Genomic DNA, 25,712 nt, shown 5'->3' with positions numbered 1-25,712 from the left:
AAAAACACAGTCTAGAAAAATAATAAACCACAAATATGTTGACAGTCAAAAAATGTAATGTATGCCACATTTTTCATTTTAACTCATGCCATCGGACCATGAATGATGTGCAAAAGTGGGAAAAGTCATTCACAGGTGAGACAGAACCTTAAGTCTCTCTGTAAAGAAGCACGGCTTGATGGCACCACAGTGTCAGAGGATAGCTGCCAGCCATAGTTGTGCACCCAGCAAGAAATACCTGATACTGCATGTTCATCGTGTTTCATATTTGAGTCATGCTTGCCACCTTCAGCATTTTTCCTTTATTTCTTATTTTTGAAAGACAATGTACGACCTGTTGGAATGGAACGGAGATAGCTCTCTTCGAGAGTCGCAGTGGTACCCTATCCATTTTGAAGCAGTAAACCAGCTACAGGTGTGGAGGACCCATGATGAATCGCCACGTCTCTGTCAGCAACTGAAGTTGCTGCCGGGGGTACGGGGGGTGTAGGACGCAGAAATTTTACCGACACGCAGAGTGGGCTTGCTGCTGTCAACAGCTGGGGGTGAGAAAGACAAACCCCTTCTCATTTCCTTGTCCAACCACAAGCACACCAGCTTTCGTGACCTACTTTCCGCTACTCCTTAAGCCCGCGGCGATGCCAGCACATTTTGGCTAGGCGACGGTCAGCGCTGGGGTCCCGCTGCGGTGGGCAGCGCGCCGCGGGCGGTCGGAGCGGAGAGGGGCGGGCAGGGAGCGCTGCGGCGCTGGCGGAGCCTCGAACGCGCGGCGGCAGCGGAGGAGGAGCGGGCGGCACAGCGATAGCGCTGACAGGCAGCGGCAGCCGCTCTTTGTCCCCTCCCCTCCCCGGCGCGCCCAGACCAGCCGGCAGCGCGGAGCGGAGCGGGCCGGCCTGGGGATTCCTTCCCCGCGCCGCCGAGGTCGCCATCTTCACCCCCGGGCTCGCCTCGGACGCTGCTGGCCGGGCTCCCGGGGAGCCACCGGGAGCCTGCGACGCGCCCCCCCGCTGCATGTGACCGGCGGGCGGTAGCGGCCTCCTCCGCGGATCTCGGCTGCGTCCTCCTCCGCCCCCGGCGCGGCGGGGAGGGGGCGCGGGGCGCCCGGCAGCGGGAGACGGAGGTGCCGGAGCGCGGCGGGCACACAAAGGAGCGGGCGCCGCCGTGGGCAGCGGTGAGTGGCGGGGCAGGGGTGCGGAGGTCCCCGCTCTCGCCGCCCTTCCCTGTACCTGCCGGCGGGCTGGGCTGCGGCCACTCCCTTTCCCGGAGGCCCGCGGAGAGCGGTGGGGGGGTTGTGTTGCGCCGCAGCCTGGGACCGCCGGCGTTTCCCGCACCGACAGCCCCGCGGCCGGGCAGCGGCGAGCAAGGGCCGAGCGAGGTGCCCGGGGCGGCGGGGCCGGTGCTGGGCGGGGCGATGCGGGGGAGGCTCCGGCCGCGCCGCCTCGGGAGCGGGCAGTGCCGCGGGCGCGGTGGGTGATGCTCAGCCGTAATCTCGCTTGACGCTCGGACAAAGAGGAGCGAGCAACAAATTTTGTGGTGGGCGATAAAAAAAATTATGAAGAATGGTTTGATTTTCCTGGGTTTGTGTTTTTTGGGTTTTGGTGGGTTTTTTTGGTTTTTTTTTTGGTTTGGTGTGAGGCTTTTGTGGGGTGTGGGTTGGGGTTTTTTCCGGTTCTTTTTTTATGCCGTGCGCCCCCGCCCCCTGGCCCGAGCGTGCGGCGGAGGGCAGGTGCCGCGGTGGGCGGGAGCGGCGGGCAGCGGGGCCTGGGCTGTGCCCGGCGCAGGGCGTGGTGCCGTGGCGGGGATGCCGCGAAGCCTCCGTCCCTCCCACCCGTGTCCCTGGGCGCCGTGGGGAGCCCGGCGGGACCGCGGGAGGGGTGTAAGGCCGCCCGGGAGGGGAAGGAGGGCGCTGGGGTACAGCAGCGATGACTTTCGTGCGCAAACAGAGAGGTAAATTAGCATTTAACAGCGGATATTTAAAACGTGGCGCTTGTCTTTTGGGGCAAGCGTGTGGTTTTCAGGCAATTACTCCGTGTGTGTGACCCTGTGCGCTTACCAAAATTGTAACTCTTTCACAGGTCAGGAGAACTTGAGGCCGTGTGGCATTTTGCTCTGAAGCTGGATATGCATTAAACTGTAAGTGTTCCAGTTTTGTTTCTGAACTTGGATTGATGAATGGAGTGATTGTTTCATGTCTGCGAGACAAAAACTTGAGAAATAATTTAAGTGAGATCCTAGGCATACTTTTGTGATGCCTATTTCATATATACGTCCCTCCTGGACTGCAATAACTGGTTAAAAAATAGAAAAGTAAAGAAAATCTGGGAGAAAGGGATGCCTTAAACTCTTGCTTTAGGTAATGGTTTTGGTAATGGGTCTTACTTAATTCTCCAGGGCTGACAGTCACCTTTTATGCTTAAATTAATGTATAGGAAATACCTGTTAGTGTAATACTGGTGTGTTTCCCTATATTTTAGTGAAATGACTAAGACTAGATGCTGCTTTTTTGTCACTCATAAGGCATATTGAGTCAGTTATTTTACTTAGGTGATCGGATTAATAGCAGCTCGTTGAAGGTACAGATATATTTCTGAGTTGTTTCTTAAAGTGTTAAATATAGATGAATTTTTGAAAGATGTAATTAAATATTAAATTTCTGCTGTAATAATGGGTTTTTTGAAAGGTGAAGGGACTGTTGTAGATAAAATTGCAGGAAGTCATCAAGCAAATGACTATAACCACTAATGAAATAAGTAGCAGATCAAATAAGCAATGAGATAATTAGCTGTACAAATTTAGTATACACATAAACTTCATTGTATGTCAACGGCTGCATCACTGCTCTTTTAAATTTGGGTTCTCCTATTAGCTTGAATGAGAAGCTGTAACCTGGATATAGCTGTCTGGGCATCTAAAGTGGTGCTAATGGGTATCAGTTATTCAGTGTTCAAGATGCTTCCTGGTGAAGTTTCTCTAGATCTAGGCCAGAGTTGTATAGCTTAGAAATTACATCGCACAGTCCATGTAATATTATATGGCATTTGTACACCAGAGGAATGAAGAACTCTGAAACTGTTGTTATGTGTATCTTGCCCAGAAGTGTTACAGTTAAATTATCTTTTATTCAAAGGCTGTTTTGCCAAAAAATAATTGTCAATTTAGTTATGCTGCCGTATAACCACACAAAATAAATTTCTTTTGAAGCCTCCTAGTAATTCTGGCCTTATGAGGATTTTGGAAGTTCTTTGGTGGCTTGGTGTGCAGTGTGCTGGTCTGTGGGAAGTCTTAAGGGCATGGTGGCTGGTCAGGATAGGGAAAAAACTGTTAGAAATGTTTCAAATATCCCATCATGTCAAAAAAATGAGCTGATTTAGAAACAGCTAAAGGAGATGAGAAATAGAGTGTGTGTTCCAACTTTCTTTCTGAATATTTTACTGTGCCTTTTTTTACCTATATATCAGAGCTTTAATTGCAGTGATAAAATATTAACCCTAAAGTGGTTTCAAAAAGTCCGATCATGTGCCATGGAGGTATTATAGTAAACAAGAAAGATTAAATGTCTCATTTCATGTCTTTCCACAACAAGAAGTGTAATTGACACTGTCCTGCTTTTCTAGGAGTAATGGCTCATGGTGGTGAAATAGCGCTAATCAACAGTTGTTGCTGTAATTGATTGTCCACTGGGGAGGAGTCCACCTAACACCCATTAACTTGAGCAAGCAAACCCTTAAGATACTTTTGCCGGGCCTTTTGACCCTGCAGTGGGGCGTGAAGGGGCTTCTTTTTTTGCCTCTTGAGTTTCTCCTTGCTAGAATTACAGTGCACTCTTAGAAAAATACTTTTTCCTTTGCACTGCTGACAAGGAAAACATATTTCATTCTGTGATATATCACTGAGGTGGGAGTTTCTTGAAGTTCAAGAATTTTTTTTCAAACTATTAGGAACAGCACTGAGATACTTTGCTTAATGTGATTTATAGATCTACCTTTAGGCATGAAGCATAATGTGAAATTAAATGACTCAATAATGGAAAAAAAGAACCCTGGTGTTGAAGTACTCCCTGGAGATACTGCTCCTGTTGAATTTTTTTGTTGTTGTTTAATTTTCAGTGAACTTAGCTTGACAAATTAAATGTAAACTTAGCATACCATATTGCTAAGGAAAATCTTATGCCAGTCTGTTTTGCATACTCTGTCATGATTTGTGTTAGCGCCGGACAGAAACCCGTTGGGTTCTGGTCAGTGTCAGTGAGTGCTTGGATAGAATTCAAATGTGACTAATTTTCACTTTTGAGTGATATAATTTGACTATTCAAATTAGTTCTCAGTAACTCAGTTATATCTCTTGATTACATTTCACAGCCTGAGTCCAGGTAGTGAGTAGCAGTTTATCATATAATTCATTAGTGCTACACATATTTTTACTAGACATAATTCTAGCAAGTATTATGGACTGTTGCCTTATGTAAATGTATGTAAACACTTATCTTTGGTCACCGCCTTACCCCTGGGTGTGTGTTTCTCGTTCTGCACCTCTGTGTGTGTGTAGATAGAGAAAGTGGATGAAGGCTAGAGTGGCCCATGTTGTTCCTCGTGCCATATTCATTAAAATGTGTTTGTTAGTGACTACTGTATCTGTTTAATAATAGTCATCTTGTGTCTCCTAATTTTAATATCGGCCTGTATAGCGATTAAAGAGTTTTAAAGGAGCTTAGGGTCTTGTGGAAGTGTAAGTCATCGTTGTCATGCTTTAAAAGGGAGAGAATTGCTTTCTTATATATGCTGAAGGACTGTAGAGAATTAACTGCTGAAATATGAACGCCTGTCTTCCAATCCAATTTTATCAATGCTCAAAGTATATTTATCAGGGTTAGCATGAAAGAGTTATTTTAATATTATAGCTGCTGTATTACTTTTGTGTTAAAAAGTACTGAAACAAAGTGTATATGATGACTGCACAAATAAATTACTTAATTTGTTTGAATAGACTAGATGTAGATGCCCGAGAAAAGCTGCAACATGGTGTTCCTTCCTGTAACCAAGCCTGGTAGGAAAATAAAGGAGAAAGGGGGAGGAGGAATGCTGCTCTGAAAGATGCTGGTCCTGAGATGGTTGGATTGGATTCCTTTTTCTTTAAAAACATCAGTTGATCTGAAGAGAGGCTTTTGAGTATTCACAATCACTTAAAGGTTTCATGTTATTTTGATGAAGCAAGGCTGTCTTCCATGATGAGCGTCTCATTGTATTGTATGACTAGCAATGATAAGAAATAATCACGAATTCAAGGAAGAAGCAAGCTGAAGCAATTGAAACTCAGTAAGAGAGCAATCAAACAGCTGCACTGAACATATTTAAGTAGGGACTTCATATAAAGGGCAGATTGAAGAGGAAGTTCAGCAGCGAGAAAGCTGCCTGTTAGTAACAAAGTGAATGTAGGAAAATTAGGCTGGTGAGTGTCCTACAAGAGGGTCTTGGCTCAATGCCCATTACACAGATGGGTAACTCTGCCTGAGGACTCCTTTGGTCTTTTTCAAATTCAATGTTTTGTGTCTGCATAGAAGTGGATGTGTGAGATGAAACTACAAAACCAAGGGTAGTCATAAGAGGATCAGTATTTTCTGTTGACTGCTTCACCTGACTCCAAGAGGAAGAGGAGCTCTCTTGTCCATGTAGAAGGCAAAGTTATGGGAGTGCAGACCTACTTCAAAGCAGTCTTACATATTCTTTGTCAGTATCACATTTACAGAAGGGCTTAGGAGGTGTAAGGAGGAAGACGTAAGATGTCAATACAATTGTCAGCAGGTTTTGCAGGGTTCTTCCTGGAAACATAACTGAACTGTATTAACTTCCTCTTTTAATTTATTTCGTTTTCTGTCCAGTCAGATTTGCAATATTTGTTGTGAGATGTCAGAGGGAGAACTGCTGGTGTGACTCTTGGGGATGTCCTATGCAGGGCTGGGAGCTGGACTTGATTATCCTTGGGGATCCCTTCCAACTCAGCATATTCTATGATTCTATGGTACCTTCTGTCTGCCTGTGCAGTAGTGCATGGACTACTATGGGAGAAGGCAAGCTGCAGATAATTGCACTGCTTGAAGAGCTAGGAACTGCTATTCAGCTTGCTTCTGTGTTATGGCTAAACTATATTCAACAAAAACTGAAATGGGTCTCTCTGAGTTGTGTTCAGTGGTTTACTTATTTGGCTGATGTTGAAAGTAGGGATCGTATTAGAGGCTGACATCTAGTAATGTCAAAGGTCTACTGAGTTGCAGTTACCTGAGCCCTTCATCTGATACCATAGTTATTAGAAAACAGTTACCTCAGTTTTTCAGTGGATAGAGTTTGAATCATTTCCCCACCATACATAAGTTGGCCTGTGATGAGGTTCTTTGCACTGCATAAACCAATGCCTCTGTGTTGGAGAAGAGGTGCTGGAGGAGAAATTGCAGTTCATCTTTATAGAGAAGGAGAAACTTGGATCTAAACAGTGCGGGGCTTGTAATGCTGTGAGAGTATTACACGTGGAGATGACCACTCTGATCTAAAAATTTTTCAGAGCTAAACAGCTAGAGTGCTTCGAGTTGCACTTTAGGCAAGCAGGGATAAAATACTGTAATTATTGCTAGCCATTTAGGCTAAAAGAGAGCGCTATTTGTTTTATCAATATATGAATAGTACAAGGGCAAAACTGTGCGTGAACCAAGTAACTTACTGCAGACTGCATCATGGTTCACTGGGTATTTTGGTATCTTGTACTTTTTTGCAAATTGCTGTACAACTCAACCTGGTTTTTTCTGACTGTATGTGCCTTGGACTTTATCAGTTATTACAAAGAGTTCAAAAATGTTTCCTTAGGAAAACTTTCTTTTCATAGAACAGAAAGTGTGTTGTCACCAAAGTCTCCCCAGTTAAAAATCCCAATTGTCCTCATAGAAAAAGTGTCTGCCTTTTGACTGAGTTTTGTGAATTCTGTCTTAAATTTGGTACTTTTTCTGTCTTAAGTACTGGCTTATCTTTGTATGGACTTGATATACTTTTCCCATGGTTCATTTTTGGAATGGGAGCCTTAATCATTTTTACTGTACTCATCCACTGAATTTGGAGACCAACTGTTTAAATCTTGTGCAGAAATAGGACTTTTCTGAATTGCAGCTGGCTTCCTTGTCAAAACAGTCACACTACTTAATACTGAAATATTATATGCAGAAGGTGTCTTGTTACATTTATTGATTGCTTTTATCTTACAGCTCATATTCAATAATTCTTGTGCTGTCTGATAACATCTCTTTTAATTGGCCCCACGTGATGCAGCTATTAGCATCAAACACCAGTTGCTAAAGGAATTCCACCTACTCCTTTACAGCTTCCTGAGAACAATTTTTCACTTGAGCTCAAGTACCTATTTCTTCTCTTAACCCTTCAAGTGAATTGTATCTTACCCTGGTCTTTTTGCACTGAAGTTCTTTTCTAGTAAGCTGAGTTTTATAAGGTTTGTTCTGCCTTGATAGAGTTTAAAAAAGTTGAAATTGATGTAAGAATGTAGTTTCAAGTTGAGTAGTCCTGTTCACTTGAACTGTATAAACAGATCCTGAGATACAGTAGAAGCTGCTTCCCCCAGCCAAAAGTACGTGTAAGTATTTCAGAAACAGGAGTTTACCCATTTTCTTTGATGTTGACATATTCAAAAAGTCAGTGTACAGTGGACTTAGAAGAAAGCCTTAAAAATGTGTATTTTACAAAGCATCTAATTTTTAAGGGGAGGAAGAAGGAAGCAGGGAGTAGTCTTCACCAATTGTGTTATTTTTGATATTTCATGCACTCCTTGCTGATCAGTTTGGTTTTGGTTTTTTTGTCCTCAAGCATATGTGAGGAATAATTTGCAGAGCTAATACAAAACTAAGCTCTGATGCATTCCGTTATTTTATTTCTTTTTGGTTGGCTGATTTTGTCCTGTCAAAAATTCATCTTGCACAAATGTTTAGGTGATGTGCTCACAGTGGGAACATGTCACTGGTACAGCCAGGGTTTGCTACATAATCAAGTCTTTATTTCAGTGTTGAAATAGGGACTTTTGTTGAAGGATAAATCTAGGTGTGTTCAGCTCGGTTATTTCTTATAATTGTACCTTGTTTTCTTCTAAGCTGTCTTGTAAATGGCAAAGCCTTGTGATACTCTTCAGAAATGATAATTGGACTTGATACTGCATTGACGTGAATTTGAAGGGGTAGTATGTCAGTAGTCAGTTTCACTCTTGTGAAACATGTGGACCATCCTCCAGGGTCTACCACATCCATGCTTCCTGTAAGCTTTTTCTATAGAAGAACCTGTAAATCCCTGCACTGGTGCCTTTACTCTCCATGCACGATTGTTAAGTGGTGCTTTCACTTAGCGCAGGCCTTTCCTGGGAAGTCAGCAGGAGTGGTGACTCCTTTCAGCTCTTCAGTGTTACAGGTCAAACCCTGGCTGTGATTAAGTTAGTGGTGAAGCTTTCATTGAGATCCTGAATTCATTACAATTGTGTCTGCAAAGCAAGTTAGCTGCATCTCTGCAAGAATGCATTGCGAGGGTGATACTGGCCATCAACCAGCAGGTAGTAGTTACGGTGGAGTCTTGTTCTTTGTAGGAGAATTGCAGTTAATTGTATCCAGAGGTGCTTAAAAACCAAAGTATGAGCATTATCAGTGTATATACAGGAAAATACAAATACTGGAGGTTGTGGTGGATTTGTTTTTTAACGTATTTATTATTTGGTTGGGGCACAGTTGTCACCTTCGCTCCCAGTCCTTTGTCCTCAGTATTGTCAGGATATGTATGTATTCACAGTAAGATGATTCTTATTTCTTAAGATTTTTAAAATTATTATTTATTGCAGTTGAAAATTGTAATAAATAAAAGGAAACTTCATGAAGAATGATGACATTTGGGAGAAACTCACAGCAGGTACAGACCTGTGATAGTCCAAACAAGTGTGCATTTCAGTGAAATAGTACATCGGTTAAGAATTCCATTAAAGAAAATATGTTGTTTTGAAAATGACACTTCCACAGATAGGTACTCAAATATTTACAGAGGTAATGGGTGATTCTGGATTATGCTTTTTATACTGTATATATGCCATCTTTTTTTCAAGTTCTTAAACTTTGTTATTTTTCTTTCAAGGACAGAAAGTGTGATCTGAAAGCTTTGTTGCTTTGTTTCTACTGGTTGAGATCATATTAAGATATTTTTGTCAGAGTTCTTCTGTACAGACAACTTTATCAAACTATATGTGACTTACTGTCTTTTTAAATGTATCTTAATTTGTGTTTGCATCTATTCAAAGATGCTGAGGGCATTTCAAATGCTGTACTGTTCTGAAGTCCCAGGCAGCAAATTTTGCAAATCACCATGGTAATGTGCGTTTGTGCATGTGGGAGGAAGGCTAAAGTTGGAATCTGCATTAACAGAATCTGTTAATATTACATATGCTCAGTGGCACTAGCACTGCTTGTTCTTTGACATGCATGTTCTTTGACTGCATGTTCTTTGCTTAATTAAAAACAAAGTAATATGATGGCATTAAAAGCCCCTATTGTCTGACTTTTAATCTTTTTTTTTTTTTGCGATTCTGAATCAAATCTACTGAAATAATCAGACATGGAGGTAATTGTGGAATCTTCTTTCTGTTCAGAAAATGGCCTGTGATAATCTTGTAAATTAGCAAAGAAACTTGAACTTATGGATAGACTTAAAACTCAGTGTGTTACACTACCAAGGATACTTACTACTGATAGTGCATGTCCTATCATTGTGAATGTTTAAGGTTCTTGATTTTGGGTAAGCTTATTTGGATTCTTTTGTACTTGCAATTGTTGTCTCAGACACAGAATTAGTTCTGAAGTATCATCAAGGCTAGTTTAATTTATTTTTTTTAATAAAGAAGAACTGTGTTCCTTTCTGAAACTGGTTCTTAATTGCTCTCAGTGCTGACAACATACAAACTTAAAAAATGCCTATGAATGTGTAGGAAAAGTGGACAAAAGAGAAGTTCAAGCTGACTTTTCTTGTCTCTTTATTACTGTAGTCTAAAGAAGCTTGAAAAAATGGGAGACTTGGATGAAGAATTATTTATTTTCCCCGTTACTATACTGATTGTCTCAAATCTCAAAGTAGGAGAGAAGTGAAAACTGTGAAGGATGTAGAGGGGAAGCCATACAAGGAGTGACTAAGGTCACTTAGTTTGCTGAGCCCAGAGAAGAGGAGGAGACTGAGGAATGACAGAGACCTCATTGCAGTGTACTGTTTCCTTGTGAGGGGAAGAGGAGCAGCAGGCATTGATCTCTGTAATGACCAGTCACAGGACCCGAGGCAATGGGATGAAGCCACTGTGCTAGGAGAGGTTTAAGTTGTATATTAGGAAAAGGTTTTTCACCCAGAGTGTGGTTGGTTCCTGGAAAAGGCTCCCTTAGGAAGTGGTCACAGCACCAAGCCTGACAGAGTCCAGAAGTGTTTGGACAATCCTCTTGGGCACATGATGTAACTCTTGGGGCTGTCCTCTGCAGGGCCAGGTGTTGGACTTGATGATCCTTGTGGTTCTCTTTCAATTCAGCATATTTTATGATTCTATGAAATTTTAATGACTTGCAATAACTTACTAGTTTAAAAACACTGACCCACTGCTATTGAGAATTATAGGCATTAGTATGGGTTCAAAATACAGTCATTATGACTTGTGTTAGATGGCCTGAGAGAGCAGGCTTCTTAACTCTTTCTTTGCATACCTTATAGCAAAACCAGTAAGAAGGATGGGGAATTGAGATGCTCTTGCTGCATCAGAGTTGAAATGAGTCAGGAGGTTCATCAGAGCTGCCTTTGCTGCTAGCAAAGCAGAGTTATTAGCCTTCAGACTGTTCTGGACTTAGGAGGTCATCTGAAGATCTGAGCCATCTGTGTGTGCATTCACATTACTTGGTGCATTTTGTTTTTACAGTGCTATTCACTTGTACGCAATCTGTCATAGTAATAATGCTTATTACTGTGATATTTTTCCTTCAAAATGCCAGGCCTCCTTTTGAGGGTGCAAGTGTGGGAAGTGATGACTTTGGCAGTCTTTGCCTTAGGTAAACAAGCTGTTTTTTCAAGGCTGTTTTTGCGAGGGCTGAACATCGCTGTGTATGCAGTGTAGTCATTTGTACACCTAGTGACTTGGTAGGTCTTTTTTTGCTTTTTGAGGAGGGAGATATTTACTGTCCACTCCACTATCTCTCTTTCTAGTTCTTTAAAAGACAAAACTTGAGGATCAGTAGGACTTCAGACAGTGAACTGTTGTAGTTTTGGGTGGGATTTTTTTTGGTTGCATTACTCCCTTAACCTGTCTATTTCTGTTATGTACAGGATCTGTAGTAGCACACAGGTTGATTGTCAGTCACTTGGGTGGTTTAAAGCAGACAGCTATGGGATTTTTCATACTAGATTTTGAAGAAAAAGCTAAGTAAACTACATCCTTTATCTGATGGATCAGTGAAGTTATTCATGCCAGGTTTTCAAAGTCTGTATTGGCAGATATAAAAACACAGTACCTGCTTCTGAAAAGCATGGGTCTGAGTGCATCTTCCTCCCAACTCCTTAGAAAAAAAGAAAAGCCTTTATGGTAGTAAAATAATCTGAGAAGGAAATATTAGACACAGATACTTTTTCCTTCACTTTAGAAAGGCTTAGCCTTTCAGACTTTGTTATACATACTGAGTTTCTCCATACTAAAAATTCAGTGTGTCTAATTAAAGTGAAATACAAGATTTCACCCTTCATGTAGCTGAATTTCTGCACTTCCTGCTTCTGATCCCAGGGTATCTTTCAGTCTTCTCCCTAGTGTGTTCATGCAGTGTTATGTGTTCATCTTCTAAAGTAGACACATGTGTCACTGATGAGCCAAGGAATTTCATTAGAAAGGGAAGAAATAGGAAAGCCTGATGCCAATACAGATAAATATGACTGGGACACCAGTCTTCTGGGTGTCTGACTCCTCCTAGTTTCTGAGAGAATTATTTGCCCTTTTTTCTGAATTGAGGAGATTTCTGGAGGCCAAACAAGGTAAATGCAAACATTGTAAAGTATTGAAGTGTCTTGATGTTGCTATCATCTAAGGATCTCATGAGAACAATGTTTGAGGTGAGGAAAAGGCACTCGGAGGTAAGTTTAAGTAGGCCACTGCCCCAAGTCCTCTTGTAGGCTAAGTCGGTGAATAGAAGTGTCTTTCTCCTAAAGATGTATCTTAAGTGTAAACTTCATCTCTAGCTTCTTGTCCTCTAAGGAACTCTAATTCTGAGATTTATATCCCTCTGATAGGAATGGGAGAAACTAAAATGAACCTTCATGATTTTTTTCTACTTACCTTTAATGTTGTATACCTTGTGGCTCTTTTGGTGCCAAATAAGCACAGCTCTGAACTCACTGACATTTACTGACTCCATTCATTATGGTTCTGTGAAATGAATTGCTGTACCAGTTACAGGCTTCATAGTGAAATAATAAGATATGCTCTACTGACTGTCTGTAATTTTCTGTATGTGTGTGACTTTGCCTTTGACTAGAGTAGAGAGAGGATTGTAAGTCTGTGTGTGTATATATGGTATGTCTACAGAGATGAAAATGACTTAGCAGGTACAAGATTAATCATTGATATTTTTTTCCATTTCTGTTTTTAATAGCTTTCAAAAGGATGAAGAAGTTAGATGTTCTAATGAAGACAGTGAAACCCAATACAAACTTTAGTTATTATTTTCTAATGGATAAACCAATGAAACTGCTGAAGTTCACTGTTTCTTTTTTTCTTCCAGTGGACAGGACTGAATGTTTGCAGGCTTAACTGTTCGTATATTGTAAATTCATGGCCTCTTTGGCTTAGAAAATATTGTTCTTTATGGTAGAAATACATTTTTAAAGCTTACACTGTACATGTGTAGTGTTTTCAAGTTCTGTATCAAATTTCAACCTGTTTTTGTGTAATTAGAAAGCAGCTTGGAAAATGTTATGGAGCTACACTAATGATTTTACTCTCTGAATTTGAGACTTAGGAATAACAATATTAATTTTCTGAAGTCTCTTGATGCTTATGATGCTTTTGTAGCTGTTCCACTAAAATATGCTTCTTTGGCACTTAGATTCTCTAAAATAATGTGTCTCTCTTCAGTAGAAACACTGTACTAACACATATGCTTCACTTTTCTAAGGGAACCCATATCTCATTTACCCTGTTGATTTGTATTTTGTCATCTTTATTTTCATGCACAGGTTTTATAGTGAACTCCTCATAAAAGGCTAATGTGACTTGTAAGGTGGGACTAAGTAAAATAAGAAATCATCTGAGCAGGTAATATCAGGATGACAATGAAATCACCTGTTAATGTGGCAACACTAGTGATTTCTTGTAACTGGTTAAATCAGTAATGTAATTATTATTTAGAAATACAGGCTTGAAAACAAGGCTTCAGACAAGCATAAAGCTTCAAATTCTCACACAAATGATACCACTTAAAGAAATGTTTGTTAAAACTGGCTTTTTTAATGAATGTGATGTGGGCAAGTCTGCAGTAACCTGTCCAGAGTTAACAGAAAGTTGGCACAGCTTGTTTAGTAGTGTGCCTTGGCAGTACCTGCAAACAGTTACTCTTTCCACTCTGCTGTCATTTAATAGCCTTTCAAGCCAAAAGTCTACCATTTATAGAAATGATTTTGTTAATTAAATTGTCCATTAGGATGTAGGTTTAGTCTACAGGCTTCATTCATCTGGGATTCTACATAGCTGTGACATGATGACTTAAGGCCACTGGTCCAGATCATCTCATTTGTGACTGGCTTTTTAAAATGTTATTGTACAAGGGTGGCTTTCATTGTTCTGTCCTGCTGCTCTTACAGCATGGCCCTAGATTTCTAATGCCAAAGTTCAGGAAAGTCTTGAAGTCTTATTTTTCTTTAAGGAGAGGGGTGGAGGAAGACATTTGGCTTAGAGATTGTAAATATAGATATTCTTATATATGCTGTTACCTCATATGTATAGCTGTTATTACATATTTAAGTTGTTTATACATAATTGGTCGCTACATGCTTAGGATGTTATGTGTGCTATTAATGTGTACCCTTTGGTAATTTCTCATAATGCAGTTTTGTGAAATTTGCTAATATGAATCTTTCTCCACTTTGCTTTCAGTTGCATTGCATTTGAGTGAGTAGGTCTGTGTTTAACTGCAGCTAAATTAGTTGTTTGTCCTGTCTATATATCAGCTGTTATCCACAGAGTCTTTAACTAGAAGGTAACTAACTTGCATTGAAAATTGAAAGTTACAAAATTGACATCTACTCTAAAAATACATGCTTGCCTTGCTGGCTTTAAGGATTTTATTTGCTTTCATATTGGGCTGTCATAGCTCTTGACATGTCTATGTAGACAAATTTCCCCCGTTCCCTTTTTCCTTCACAACATTTTTCTTTTCATTTACCATTTTTCTGCATTTATAGTCTGTTTTACCTGCTCTCATCTGCCTTAGCTCTTTGTTTGCCCATAATTTTTTTGACAATCTTTTCTGAAAACTACATGAGTAAAGATAAAAACCCCTTAATTTTACTTTTTAGGTCTGTCTTATGTCAGAGAAGACTTGGTTCCCTAGTTTGTGAGCAAGGAAGGGCTAAGATAGGACAAACAAGCCCCCAGTAAAAGTCAGCAAGCAAATGCCTCTCCCTATAGCATGAAGCCTAAGAACTGGGGGCTCAAGTGTAGTAGGGAGGTGGGGTTTTTGTTTGTGGGTTTATTTTGCTCTGTTTTTGATTTTTTGGTTATTAATAAAATCTGTAAAACATTGCCCTAACCTAGGAAATGTACAACATTTCATTTACTATGTGCATTTGAAGTGTGAACTAGGTTGTTTGGTATTTTCAGCTTTCCTCATGTCTTCTGTCTGTTTTGAAGCCCATTTCTGATACACCAATGCTGTCATGACTGTCATTGCAGGTGGATGCTCTGTGAATACTGGGGTGTTCTGATTTGTTTGGGTTTGAATAGAGGTTTAACAGCATTAAATATTTTGCTGCTACTTCAAGTAGCAGTGGTTCTTCTTGTCACTCAGAGCCAGCTCTTACCAATGTGTTTCCTTTCTGTTATTGCCTGCAGTACTTGTAATCCATCCTTCCTTTTACTGAGAACTGCTGAACTTGGTAACAGATGTCACGGACGTAATTCAATAACAAACTTGTTTGCTAAACCTCACACACTTCATGACATTTAACTGCCAAGTTACACATTTTTATTGGGAAGTAGTACAAAACAGTTATTCCCTGAACTACCTGGTGTTACCAGTCATTTGAAATCTGATCACTAAGAAAGATTACCTACCTAATTTTGCAAAAATAATGTTGGTGTATACATACAATTCTCACATGCCCCTGCTAATATAAAAGTCCGACCCGAGCAAAGGAATCAGCCAAAACTAAATAGGTACTGCTTTTGTACCCATGCTTCCTATTTGCTTTGTTTAACTATGTCATACGTATGAGTATATATAAAAATCATATATATATTTTAAACACTGTCTAAACATATTGGGATATAAGAATTAAGAGGACCTGAGAGTGCACAAGTCAGTGAAAGTTTCTTTCAACACCGCTGTGAACAAGGTTGTCCGTAATCCTTGAGATCATTCACAAGTGGAAGTAGCTCAGTCATTCTGACATCTGTGGTTGGTGCTTTGCAAAGGAGAAGCCTTGGAGGAACTCCTGACTCTCCCTCTTGGTGCCTGTTTTCTTCCTTGAACCATGAAGTTACACTGCTCTTCACTGTGAATAATTTGCATTAGGTGCTGCAACAGGTAGTAACTTATGCTGTTTTTTTCTCTTTTCCCTCACTCTCTAGAATTGGGGATATCTTCACTGAATAACTTGCTGCTTAAAGAAAGTAACAGAAGTTGGGAAATTCAGGTAGGCAATACTTTCAGTTTACTTTTCACTTTAAATGTTGATGCTAATATGGATGACTGATCTATAAATATTCGTTGTGGTACTAAAATCATCAAAGCATGATATACCTTTTAACCTTACTAACCATTGAATCTGGTTTCATGACCTCCCTTATCAACTCTAAGCAGCCCCTGATAAGCCCAACAGACTGATGATATCAAGTGTTCTTTCTGCTTATAAGAAAAATACATTGATGTTCATATCTAGTATGATAGGAGGTCCGGGTACTTTGTAATGCTCAATAAATATAAGAAATTATTTTTGACAGCATTGTCTTGTTGCCCCAACAGACTCTGGTATTCATGGTACGTGCAGCCACATACACTTCAATTTCTTTTCCCAATTTCCTTAACAAGCAAAATTCTTGATGGATTTGCTAATTACATCCATTTCACATTTCACTTCCTTTGTTTCAACTAAGGCTTCTAAATAGATCTCCAATACCTAATTCTCATAAAAGATGACAAAATTCTTCTGGTGTTCTTTGTGTAATAACTTCTGTGGCATTAATAATTTAATTTGCAATTCCATATAATACACCGTTGTTTGTCCTGATTCGCTCTTATTTTGGGGACACATCCAGCTTTACTTCACTACTTTCTCATTTTCCCTTCAAGTACACGTGCTTTGGTGTGGTGTTAAATAATGTGTAGGAATGGCCAGTGGTTTTAAGCACCTGAATTTGCCTCCACCAGAATTCTCAGATCTATTCGTATTTGGCTTCAGTCATAGATAATGATTGTAGCACATTTATGTAGGGTTAATTGCTGTGGGTTATATTAATACTGATGGAACAGTTAAATCCTGAAACTATTGGTGATTTCTTACCAGCTCAGTTCTACATAGCAATTTTAATTTTAGAAGCTTGTAGATTCTCCTTTAATATTTTTCTTCAGTCTTTTCATAATTTACTGTCTAAAAATCTGAGTGAACTGTGGAAAAGGATTCTGTAGGATATCAGTACCTTAGGAACTGTACATAAAAATCTCTTACACATGCTTTTTCCTCAGAAAGAGATGTAACTTGTGGAACACATTGCAAAAAATCTCCATGTAGGGTTGGCAGGCTTGGTTCTCAATTTCTTTCTCAGGAACTAAGTATCATTCTATTTTATCTTACTCTGTGCTTCTGATCACCATTCATGTTGTATGTAGTTCAAGTAGTAGTAAAAATTGAGGCTTTACCCTAAAAATACTCAAAGTATGTTGAATTTTGTTTAGATACTGGTAAAATTACATATTATGTTTTAAAATACTGGTTAAAACTACATTTTCTATTTCATTCTTTCTGTCTCCCTTCTCCCATGTTTCTTTGACAACTCTGAAATGTTTTCAGTACAAATGACGATACCAGACATGTTTGGGCTTATCCTTCATGATGTGCACTTCCTTCTCCATTATCACCTGACCTTTTGAGCTCTGATTTCACTGCTACTCATAAAATGTTTCAGCCAAAGAGTCTGGGGAAGAAAGAGTCTGCACATGAATTTACCCTGGAGAAGCATGTGACGGAAAGGTGGTTGTATTGTTAGCATAAGAAACTGAAGTGTGAATGGCATCCCACACTGGGAGCAGGAGCTGCAGTCTCTGTTGCTGACCCTGCAGTTCTTCTCTGGCCTGCTGCTTGCTGCTGGGACTCAGGAACATCCCCAGATATTTTATATGCCCACCCTGTGAAAAAAATGTTTCGCTGTGCCCACCCCATGAAAAAAAAAAGTTTCATTGCAGAATGAGAATGGGCTGTGCAGATGGGGAATCTCCTTCCTTTAGACTCTGTCAGGAAAGGGGAGAGAGGAAGAAATAGTAGCCCAATCATGTAATTTTAAAATAATTTTTTAAACTGCCAACCCCATAAAAATTAACAACCAGAAAAATCCTATTCTCTGAGGGTGGGTGGAAGGGGGAAGAAGGAAGGCAGGCAGTTGGGTAGCATGTGTAGGGGTGGTAAGGGCAGGTAAAAGATGACAATTATGTCTATTTGAAGAAGACTCAGATGAAAAGAAGAGCAGTACTTTATAGCAGAGTTAAGTAAGTGCTGTATTGTAAGTAAGGGTTGTACTGTAAGCAGCAGCAGGAGGGCCACAGGCATGGATGAGAATTGGTGCGGCAAGACAAGTGGGAAAGAAAGAGGACTTCTGGAGCAGTGGTTCAGTGAGTGGTGATCCCCACTGGCGCAGGAGCAGACAGGAAGCAAAGAGAGCTCCACAGTGCAAAAATATGTGTACTTCATTCTTGCGCCAGAAACAAGTGAAGTGCAATGGGTGTTCCCAACCTGTTGGCTGGCCTTTCTGTATGAGCTCCAGGAGTGTCTGCAGGAAGCTTCAATCATAGATCAGGAAGTACAGCCTTCCTGACTTGCCTTGCTGGCAGCTATAAAGTTGGTGAGAGTAAAATCTCCATAAACACCTTGTGATATGACCTATTCCAGATGAAAAAAAAAATAAAAAGAAGGAAAAAAAAGCCTTAGATCCTGGTATTTTTCTTCATTTATCTTAAGTTTTTGAGTTTCAAAAATTGAAAGATTGTAAGATAGTGATGCACAGTGCTCTAGGGCCATTTCCTGCTGCCTCTTTGCCTGGAACCCTGCAACTTTTCCTTTCCCTGCCTCACTGCAGTTTTGTGGGTGGACTTGCATCTTTGTTCACATGCCAGGGTTTTTTGTCTCATGACTCTGACCATGTGCTTCGTGGATGTACTTCCAGTCATGTGAAGTACAGGCACTCAGGCTTGTGGCTCTTCTTCATAGTTAGTATGTTCCTCATCTGGCCTCACAATACTCTTAAACACACTTTCCAACTGTTCAGAGCAAACTCAGAAAAATCTGAAAAAAATACAAAAATGTGTTTTTCTTGACTTTTCCATTCTAGTATTGCTGCTTCGCTAAAGTTCTAGAATACTGGGGTGGGGGAAAAGATGGAAAAAAATGCTCGCTTGTGAAAGTAGTGTCAAGCCTGTAAATTACTTGAGTTTGGCAAGGAAGCCACTGTTCCATTCGTGTCTAGCACTAAAAGCTGGTGCAACACTCCTGCATTACTCTTTGCATCCAGAAGTCATACCGTAAAATGTTGGTGGACTGTTCATATGTTGTGTGCACATCTTGGTGCCTCCATAGGAAAACCCATGTATCTTCAAAATCTCAATTATGTCTTTTATATTTCCTTGCTTTTGTAGAATATGATTTTAAAATTTGGTTCACAGGCTGGCTTTTCTGTGCAGGATTTTAATGAGTTTTAGTTTCCTGCGTAAGGAAATGTTTAGACTTCATCCACCACACTTTCATTAATTCTACATGATTCTAATTTTCAGTTTAATAATTGATTCATGAATTTGGAGCAATGCCATAAAGAGAAATTTTAGTTCATATATGTAATTGAAATTTAGTTCAGTGCTTTTTACTTTAAGGGCAAAAGAAAAAAAAAAGTAAGATGTTGGATTTCAACATTTTGTTTCATGAAGAACTTCTGGTTTTCAGTGTAGCTTAACTGCCTTTAACTTCTGTGTTCGTATCATCATATTAATCCTTTAGAGTAACTAAAGTAACACACGTAGAAAACTGTCCTTCTGTTACTCCATTTCAGATGCCCATTTGTGCAACACATTTTGTTACTGCTGTCTCTTTTGCCACCTGTATTTGTATCTGACCGTCCTCCAGTTCCTCCATTGTTAAATTTAGGTCAAATCACTGGGGTGCAGCTGGATTATGTGACTGATTCTGCTTTCCACATAAGTGTTCAGCAACGGTTTGGTTTATTTCCCTGAAACATTTTGTTTGCATTTTGAGGTAGAACACAGCTGATTCAGCTGAACTGTATTAATGTGAAAGTCCACGGTCCAGCTTTTGCTCTCACTTTTCACAGTACGTGAACATGAAGCACAAATTCTCTGCAGCTTTGTGGCACTGGAAACTGTAAAACAGAGGAAAGCTAGGAATCAAAGTCTGTCAGTAAGAGAATTGCAGTCATGGAAACCAAATTTCATTATACCTGTCTGTATGAAGAGAATAGTAAACAAAAAAAGGATAGAAAAGTGTGTTGGGAATATTGGCTGATGTCTAAATTAGATACTTAAACTGGTTTGTGCCCCTCTGTGGTGTAATGGAGAGGAGAAGGAAAGCACAAGGCCCACAAAAGAATTATGCTAGGAAATACACCTGCATGTGATGTCCCGTTTCTGCAATTAGAAATAGTGAATATACAGAGATCTTTAATTTTTGGGGTTTTATAATTAGACTTCTAATTAGCTAAAGAATCCACTTTATTTAACAGATTGGGTAGTTCTCTTCTATAAGACTTTTTTTTTCCCTTTTGGAAGTTGTATGCTTCAATTTTTCTTTTAATTGGCTAATCTTATGTACAGTGTGAAATAAGACTTCCTGAAAAACCTGTTTCCTTTCCTCTTACACAGTACTTTGCAATCATTTTTTTTTAAATATGTGATTTTATGCAGGAAAAACCATCTTTTTTTGTCATTTGTAGTTAAGGCACAAAGCCCAAGAAGCGTAAGAGTATAATTCTAGCTTTTTCCAACTTGAATAATAACATCTCCACAGAAAATGCCCAAAGTCCATGTAATACTTAATGTTTGGGACAAAGTACTATGTGCAGAGAGAATGCAAAGCACAAATATCCTGGGTGTACTTGAACATTGGCATCCTGTTTCCTGGGAGAGCCCAGGCTGAGTGTTAATAGTCCTTGCTATGTTTAGTGCTCACTGTTTGTCTTCTGTATTTCAGATTTGTACGTGCAGTGCTGTCCATTCAGTAAAGCTGCCAGGCAATGCATGCGTGTTACACAGTCAAATTAGGTTGTTATAGGTGTGAAATAATTAAGGGTTCCTGTTCTGCAACATTAAGTTACTTGAAATACTTAAAACCTAGTAAGTTAGGGAGCTCAGAGGCAGAAAAAAGCTCCTGTGAAGTCTAAGAGCTGGCTGAAAGTGAACACAAGCACAGGAGATCTGTTTGTTCCATTAATGTATCTAAATATTCCTGAATTCTGGGTGGTGCTTCTAATCTTGCTGTCCATTTTCTTCAAAGGAAAGAAAAGGATCCTATTCTCTCCTATATGAATCATCTAGTATAAAGAAGAAAAGAGCAAGTAATGAACAGACTTGTGCTAATGGCAGAATTTAACTTTCAAGTTCATCTTTGCCACAATAAATAGTCTTGCAGTGTCTGTCTTTCAGACCAGCAGTCACTACAGCACACTAAAGTCTTATATTCTAGCCTTGTTTTTAACATTATGTGCAGCTTACTGTGTGCTTCCTTATTAGGAAAGGCACTTAAAGTGCTATGTCCCTTGAAGGAGTGATGTGTTCCAATATGCACTTGTTCAGAGTTTTGGCACATGGATTCAGAATACTGTCTTAAAAATTTTAATAACATTTTGCTTTGGACGTGCAGATTTGACAGACTTCTTGCTTCCTTTCTGTCATTTCACAGACGCCTAGTTTGCATACCTGTTCATGTCCAGAACTGTTTGGGTGGGCTTTTTGGGCGCTACCTTGTCTCCAGGAGAGACTGATCCATTTTCTTGGACTATGCTTCACTCAGATCATATTAGGCTTACCACAAGACATCAGTCAGTTATGTAATTTTCTTTTTAAAATACAGTGAGTGGAAGCACTATCTTGCTGCTCCTGCCTCCTTAAGCATGAACTAGTGGCTGTAGAATTTTCAAGGATCTGATTTCTTTTGACCAAGGCAATTCAAAAGAAGCACGTCTTGTCTTTAAGTCTTTCTCTGCATTGAAATGTATATCAGTCTTTAATCCTTCCAGTTTTTCTTCAGTCCCAGTTATTAATCCTACCAGGAATGTTTTCTGTTACTGAGTAAATTGGGGAGGAAGGGTAAGTAGGCCAGTATTTCCATTATTCCTGTTGCATAATAGGTCTGCCTCTCTCTGGCTGTATTATGCATGACTGACCTTCCGTTTGGGACTGGTTTATTAGACTTCAAGTATTTGTCAGCAGTTACTTTGTCAGTCATGTTGGGCCTTAAGTGCGAATCACATTTGGAGGCTGCACTGCGTTTGTACATCCTGGGCACATTCACTCCTTGGTGCACAGTGGGAAGACCTGTAGGAGTAGGTGGCCTCAAGCTGTAACTTCATTGACAGGTGGAAGAGGAATGCTACTTCTGAGTTGTCTCAAGCAGGAAAATGGTGGGGAGCTTCAGTGGGCTTTTGTTTGCTTTTTAGTTAATATGAGTGAATTAAAAAATGAGAATAGTAAGGCTACCCTAGCTCCCTTTTTAAGAGTAATCTATTCAAGTTAGTGCTAATATCATCAGAAAGATGCTTTTACTGTGGTAAGGAGGAAATGTGAAATACCTTCTCTTAAAGAAGACTACATGGGTGATAGTTGCTTGCTACAGTATATATATACATACATATATATATATATATAAAAATTACCTTAGGCAGAAGAGGGATGGGAGGCACAGAGAAGCATTGTAACTAATTACTGTGAGGCAGGAGTGCCAGAAGAATTGTTTGATTTGTGAAGTAGCAAGCTAAATCTGTAGTTGAGTAGCACCTGCATCTCAAAAAATCTGTCAGGCGTTGAGTGGAGACTGCTGGGTATTTACTTGGCACTTCTGAGAATCTAGCAACCTAACTTTCCATCTGAGTTTTGAGATGCTTCTAACATAAGGACCCTAACTTGAGAAGCCACAAGAGACTGCTGCATTGAATGTTTCCTGCCTTTTAATGGAGTGTGACTTAACAAGTAAGTGAAAAGCCACACAGTGACATGAATCTCTAGTCAACACTGATTTTAAAGTGCAGATCCCCAGACTAGTTTGTATGTAGATGTTACTACTTGATTTATTTGTTGTAATGAAAACAAAGTCATTGAAGTTTGCTGAAATTTCTCATTGTTGACAGAATTGCTATGGAAGAAAAATGTGACTTGCTGTCAAAATTTTATTTACCTTCAGATAACCCAGTTTAGAGAATGGCTTTGCCAACAAGTGGTCTCTTATAAATATAACGGTTCCTTTGTTTCCATACCGCCTTTCTTTTGCTCTCCATCTAGCTCCTCAATTATCTCCTGCAACTATCTTTACCTGTGAATATTTAGATATATTTCAGAAAATCTTTTTAATATAGTAGGTTATCTCTTGTGCTTTTACTTTTCCTTATTTAGGTTTTTTTGTTTAAAGCCACAGAAATCTCCCACCTAGTTATTTTATATCATGTGTAAACTTCAGACCTGTTTCAAAAGTGTAGTTTCTTTTACTCTGCTATGCTCTGCCTTGCTTCTCCTCTTCTTATCTTTCCACCATCAGAACACCAGCTTTTCCTGTTACCCCCAGTATAGCACTAACCCTTCCTGTTACCTTTCTGCCTCTTCCTTTCTGCGGCTTGTATCTCAAAATAGCTATAATGGTTGGTACCACTGTGGTGATTCTGTTAGTTCGACCCAGGATTTGAAGGCTGATGGATGATGTCACGTTATGAAGTCCTTTGTGGGGTGGTACAGGAGAAAGACTGTAACTATTTCTGTTTTAAAAGCCCAGGAAAAAGTTGATAGCTCTGCAAATACTGGCTGTAGTGCCATTTACAGGGAAGGGAGTTGGTATGTGTTATAAATCACAGAATGGTTTGGGTTGAAAGGGATCTTTAAGGTAGTATTGGAGACTCTTGAATGCTCTTTGTTAACTTATATATTGGTTTGCTGTGACTAGTAACCCCTTGTAGACATCCAATTCTGAAGCATAAGGTTTTGTTGCAGAAAAATCTCTCTTATGTGTCCCAAAACAAACTGTTAAAAAGGCATGTGCTTGTTCCAGTCTCTAGAGGTTGATATACTTTCATTTCCATATGTGTTTAAAGAAGTCACGTAGCATTTACTTACCGGAAGCTTTACAATAGAGTAGCACAGCAGCTCTTGCTAATTTGGTAGGTCAAGTTGAGCTCAAGTGTGGAAGTGGTTTTTTGTTTGTTTCGCTGCCTTTTTTTTTTTTTTTTAATATAGCTGAGAATCCTCTAGAAGTGAGATTCACATACATCCAGAAATAATAGCTTGTTTTGCAGAAACTGATGATACTCTGAGGCTGTGTTCCATAACACAGATACTAATAACATGCATTTACAAAAGGAACAAAAGTCCATCACTTGACAAATTAGAGGAGTTGTAACTTCTCAGAAAAGCTTCTAAAAGAATTTTCACTATCTCGTTGTTCTGTTAGTATTTACACACTTAAAGAGGACTTGATTTTTGATAAGCTGCATTTTCGATATTACGGTAAAATAGGATATTCATCAAGAAGTGAAAGAATGTATTTTAGACTATTGTTTTCTGAATTTTTGCAAAAATCCTAAGCACCATGTCTTTTTCCATCAAAATACCAGTGCAGTATTAGTCGAAGTTGATGAGCACTGTGCACTGACTATTATTACTGGTGTTACCAGCACTGGCTAAATTTTGAGCTGTCTGGGATATCTGTGTATTACAAAGCAAGTTAAATCAGCATTTTTTTGAGAGTGATAACTTTGTGCGCATCTCACTAGAGCAGTTGGAATGCCTTGAGGTATCTATCTAGTTATATAAAAATATACACACCTGCTAGTTATTTTCAAATGTTCAAAAATGGGTGTACTAGTGACATAAAAAGAAGATTCACTCTCTTTTGACAGATGTCAGCATTATTCACTACTTTGCATGTTCAAGAACTGCAGTTATTTCAGCACTACATACTTCATATTATTCTGCTGTTCCTCTGACTCTTATCCCTCTTTATTTTTCTGGTTACTTCTGCCTTGTGGGCTGCCTAATGTAAAATACATGTGTAGTTTGTGGTGGTGTTTTTTTTCCCCTTGGACACTAGTTGATATATGTCTTTAACATGGAAATTGAAGTTCTTTCTACTTAGTTGTTCTAGCATCCCAATTACAGAGCTATGCAATAGGAGGGGGAGAGAGAGAGATAGGAGATAAGGCTAGATAAAAGAGCAAGTAGAATCAAATACCGAAATACATAGTATTACAAGTAAACAATGGTACCTGTATCGTTTCTTGATCTTATTTTGTTCCTGCTTTAAATATTTATGATATATTCACATGACGGAAGAAAGCCCACAGTTGTAGGTTAAGAAAAAAAACCAAAGTTTTTGTTGTACTAGAAGTATTTCAGTTAGGGTCCTTGAATAATATCAGTTGTATTCTTCAGTATTAAATGCTTTACAGGGAACTGAGACAGTTAACTGTAAATATGCTGCTTTTTTCAAAATGTGAACTTTCATTTCATTGAAGAAGTTAGGTTTGCTCAACTCTGCTTTTCTTTGCGGCCTTCAGAAATAATCATATGAGGCTCAAAGACCTCAGTAGAAGTTCCAAGGGGAAACACATGAGGAAAGATGTAACCTGTTTCTCAAAAAGTTACCGTGAATTAGGTTGGGCTGTCCTTTGTTACCCAGAGTTAAAACAGCATGCTTCTGCCTGTGGCCCTTCCAGTCCTAGGTCACAATTTTCAGATCATGGGACAGGTACCAGCCTCTTGGTTTCACACTGTATCTGGAAGTCATCATTCCTTGACTATTCAGGAGTGCAGTAAGTACACAGCCTTGCCACCATGTTCTGGTAATCTTACAGGTAGGAAACAATGGAATTCATGTTGCCCTCTATGGAGACTTGGTTTCCTCAGAGCTGGCACAGATCCTAGATGTTTCTTCCACTGTCCACTACTGTAAAGAGACAGACCTTCAGGTACAGGACTGCTAATTTGATCACAT

The 25,712-nt window shown here is 39.7% G+C and overlaps 1 protein-coding gene across 6 annotated transcripts in view; it reads left to right on the top strand.

Annotated features, from left to right (window-relative positions):
• The first annotated feature begins 457 nt into the window (after positions 1-457).
• Positions 458-25,712, top strand: part of CDC42SE2 (CDC42 small effector 2) — an 82,480-nt gene continuing 57,225 nt past the window's right edge. The window contains exons 1-3 of one of the 6 annotated variants that reach the window (XM_069001487.1): positions 458-1,171; positions 2,076-2,133; positions 15,877-15,941. The gene's annotated coding sequence lies outside the window, so the exon portion shown is untranslated. Of the gene's footprint in view, positions 1,172-1,449; positions 1,534-1,866; positions 1,948-2,075; positions 2,134-15,876; positions 15,942-25,712 lie in introns of those variants that run through there. The other 5 variants (XM_069001489.1, XM_069001488.1, XM_069001492.1 and 2 more) reach the window with 5 other exon arrangements.

This window comes from Aphelocoma coerulescens, assembly GCF_041296385.1.
Source record: "Aphelocoma coerulescens isolate FSJ_1873_10779 chromosome Z unlocalized genomic scaffold, UR_Acoe_1.0 ChrZ, whole genome shotgun sequence".
Classification (NCBI taxonomy): domain Eukaryota; kingdom Metazoa; phylum Chordata; class Aves; order Passeriformes; family Corvidae; genus Aphelocoma; species Aphelocoma coerulescens.
The sequence above is the reverse complement of the archived record's forward strand: the minus strand, read 5'-3'. Positions and strand labels throughout refer to the sequence as shown.